Source organism: Cydia amplana, chromosome 20 (assembly GCF_948474715.1).
Source record: "Cydia amplana chromosome 20, ilCydAmpl1.1, whole genome shotgun sequence".
Lineage (NCBI taxonomy): Eukaryota > Metazoa > Arthropoda > Insecta > Lepidoptera > Tortricidae > Cydia > Cydia amplana.
In genome coordinates, this window is record NC_086088.1 from 1964150 (window position 1) to 1968341 (window position 4192).

Below are 4192 nucleotides of genomic sequence, written 5' to 3' on the forward strand. Positions count from 1 at the left end.
AACTCGAACGTACATTGATATATATCAGGGGCCTTACCATGATGTCCTAATTGCCATTCTGTTTAGGACCTAATCTGAATCGCAAAAGGACGGAGCTATATAAGTCACACACCTATCTCCGTCCTTTAGCGATTCAGTTTAGGTCCTAAACAGAATCGCAATAAGGATAACATGGTAAAAGGCCCCAAAACCCCTAGTGTATATTTCATTCGGCGGCGTGACGAGCGTTCGCATTTGCGTTATGTCTATTTTTGTATTGGAATATAATCAGCGCGCCAGGCTAGAGACGTTTTGGAAACTTAAGAGCCCATCAACGTGCACACTAGCGCCACTGCTAAATAATCGTGATTATTTAAATATATTTAAAAAAGGGGACCGCTACGTACTGTATCTTGTATTAAAGTACCTTTTGAATACATCTAACTAATTTCTATGTTGCTGGATTCGTCAATCTATGAACTCAAAACAAAAACGGCAGTTTTAACTTTGGACGCATAGATTGACGAATCCAGCAACATAGAAACTAATTTGATGTATTCAAAAGGTACTTTAATACAAGATACAGTACGTAGCGGCCCCCCTTTTTTAAATATTTTTCGTTAAATTTAAATAATCACGATTATTTAGCAGTGGCGCTAGTGTGCACGTTGATGGGCTCTTAAATCCCATAAGTACACAATTACATTTAACACAAACGCGTACATCACGTCAAGCCCATCGAATGAAATATAATAAATAAATAAATAAAAGTAAAAATTTGCACTAGGGTTACATAATGACGTAGACTGATACCATTCATTAATCGTGCAATCGCTCGTACTTCTCCTTACATGTACAGGCACGAGCGAGACGCACAATAACTAAATAACATGATTCAAATATCATTCCGAATATGTCAGTGTACTTACTTACATTCGTTCAAATTATCCAGGAAAACGGTAGGACTAAATAGGAATATTTTTTTGGGACTCCTGATATATTGATATTTATTTAGAAGAGATATTCTATTCGCATATCTATTGTTTCTGAATACGGTCCCAAGCCATTGGCATTCCGATCACAGCCGGCCCTAATGGCTTTACCCTGTTAGATATGGCCGAAGAAAGTTTTGGTAAAATCACAGAAAAATTATAGTACGTCTTGGCGATTTCAGGACAAAAGGAGTTATTTTTGAAGGCATTTTTTCTTGCATTAAGAATAGAAACTGTAACGAATGTTTTTGATCGGCTTAAGACTCAAATCTAGATACTGGATGCTAAATTAGGTAGTGTATAAGTAATAGGTAGGTTAATAATCGTTATAATCCTAACCTAACACTACTAGTTGACATGCAAAGATAGGTAGGTATCTAAAAAATCAGGATGCGAATCAGAATTGCTAATCCATTGATTGATAGATTTTTAACTGTATTGTGATCTAAAAATGCGCTAAGATTTTTCAAAAACTGTTCTCTGAACCTACGGAACCTATGGGTGCTTGAAAACACTAGATATAAAACTAATAGGTCATCGACCGCCGATAAAAGCCGTTAGAAAGCTTGCAGCGTCTGTAATGGCATCTTAAACATGTTCTGCGTGTACCCTCATTTATGCCAAGTGCCGCTTGGCTTGCATGGGAATGAGCGCTTGCAAATTGGAACAGAACGAGCTTTCCATTTGTTCCATTATTTATTAAATTATGGCTTTTATTTAGCTGTTAACGTGTGAAGCCTAGATTCTAGGACCTGGCTTCTGGGATATGCGTAGATGTAGGTATAATATATCAGGGTCACTATTTTAAAGATTTACTTTTTAAATATTACATTAGATTTGACAGGCATTACGGCATTAGGATGATAACGCCCGAATAAAATTATGATGATCAACGCCGCCAGTGTCACGTATCGTTGGAATAGTACATTTCATTTCAACTTGCATTTCATTAACTTTAGTGATTGTACACTATTGTTTTGTTTGTCATTCATCGTTACTTCTGTTTTGTTTTATTCGTTTCCTCAAAGGTTAACTGGAAGAGATCCCATACAGGGATAAGTTCGCCTTTGTTGTATTTAATTTACTCTGTAACTATGTTTCTCGTGTTTTTATTTCTATGTGCAATAAAGTATATACATACATACATACATACATACATACATAGGGAGGTGAATGCTCCAGATCGCGGGTGTTTGTACCTACAAGCTGTAGAAAACAGACAAGCAGACAGTCTCCTTAGACATAAAGGTTCAATTCAATATCGCTTGTGAGTTTGGGATCGTAGACTATTTGTACCTTGGAGGATACAACTAAACGGAGTAGCCATTAACAGGCTTTCCCCTCTGTCGAAAATAGGCGGCCAACGGTCATACACAATGTATGGACTGACGTTTATCTGACATGGCTATTTTTACGTTACGCATACATTTGACGTTCCCCTCCCCCGCAAAAATCGGCAGACTGTTTTGTACAGAAAATTACAGACATGGCGTCTCCGTTTGATTATATCCTCCAAGATTTGTACCTACGTGCAGCGCGCCTTTGGACTGATTCGAAGGGTCCAAGGTGGCATCCAGGTTCTCCTGCCCAAAGGTGACAGCAGTACTCAATATATGGGATCTGATTTGCGACTTACATAAAATACATATAGCAGTCTAGCCCAGAGTAAAGTATCGCCTCCCTTTATTGAGCACACCGAGTTTTATTGGATACGAGCGCAGCCTACCCTGCAAGGTGGCTACGAAATTGGACGTCGACACCGAGGCTCCCAATACTCCGACATGGTGTAACCTGTAAACCTATGAAACTAAGGAAAATGTACCCGGCTGGTTACATAATACCTAGGGATGTAATAACGGGATGTGATAAAGGAAAGAAAACACAAGAGTCCACTTGATAGCTGTTTTATTTCTTATTTCAAAACTCCTACATACCCTAAAATAACAACTTCTAGCTCAGTCTGCTAACGGTAGAGCTGTTGGTTCATTAATATCTGTATTCTTACATCTTAGGATAAACCACCAACAAGCTAGTTGTTTAAGTAATTAAATTTTATTCTGGTAATTATAACACGGAAAGTTACACCTGTGCATTAAATTTGGCAAGTAACACTGTCCATTAGATCACAGTAAACCTTGGTTATGATATTAAAGTTATTCATTATAAATGTGACAAAAGCAAAAGGTTACCGATCTATGACAATAACAAAACCTGAACTTCAAGTAACTATGAGCTTACTAAGGGCTACCAAAGGGCTACCTAAGGGCTACCTAAGGGCTACCTAAGGGCTACCTAAGGGCCAACACATACCTGCTGCCACAGACGATGTTAATTCCTCCAAGTTAACTCCTCTGCATTCCGCCAGACAAACGAGACTGACGATCTAAAAATATAACAAATATCATGAGATTTAGCTTTGTGCACAACTGCTGACAGACACCTAAGTACTGAACCGACGTAACACTTACAGAAAAGTCTGCAGCGGTCAAGAATAGCATTTGGGTCGGAACTCGTGACAATGGCCATGAAGACGTCCCGATCTTGAGAAGACCCGTCTCTTACATCAGCTTGCCACGCTCAAGGGCACGCACCTCTTTCCTCAGTAACATGGCAAAGGAAAGCAACATTTGCCTCGACCTATTAAAGCCTGGAAAGAATAAATAACTTAGTCTTTACCGAGTTTGGATTTAGCCGGTTTGCAGCGAAAACACAACATTGCGAGAATTACTTACCCAGTAACCAAAATATATATCTCCGGAACTATATACAGCGACAATTGATCTCCACGCTGAGTTTTATATTAATATATTTTAGTTTTTGTAAAAACCAATATTATGTTCTGACACTAATACAAGCCGTCTTTTCTTCTAATTCTATTTTTCTCCCATTTCAAATTTAGAGCTTTTTACAACGAACTGCACGTTGCCAGTCATATTGTGCTACCTTTTAAAACATGTAGGTTTAATTACCCAACGACACAATATCAAGGAAAAAAGGTGAAATACAAATATTTCTATTTGTAACTAAACTATATAATTAAATTAAATCATGTTTAATATTTCTAAAAATAAATTAACACTAATAGAAATACCAAAAACAAAGAAGTTCCACCAAAACCACTAGCTGGCGCTATGTGAAGAGTTGTGCCTTGAAAAAATGGGGTTTTCTTAGCGGTAAACGCACAAAATTGAGTCTTGGTGGGACTGAATTGGACTAATTTG

At 37.9% G+C, this 4192-nt stretch overlaps 1 long non-coding RNA gene across 1 annotated transcript; it reads right to left on the reverse strand.

Moving 5' to 3' along the window:
* Window positions 1-3013: 3013 nt before the first annotated feature.
* Window positions 3014-3875, reverse strand: LOC134657624 (uncharacterized). The gene is made up of 3 exons (XR_010097637.1): window positions 3440-3875; window positions 3253-3354; window positions 3014-3208 (listed from the first exon to the last, which is right to left on the reverse strand). It is a non-coding gene; the product is annotated as an uncharacterized LOC134657624 (long non-coding RNA).
* Window positions 3876-4192: the final 317 nt, after the last annotated feature.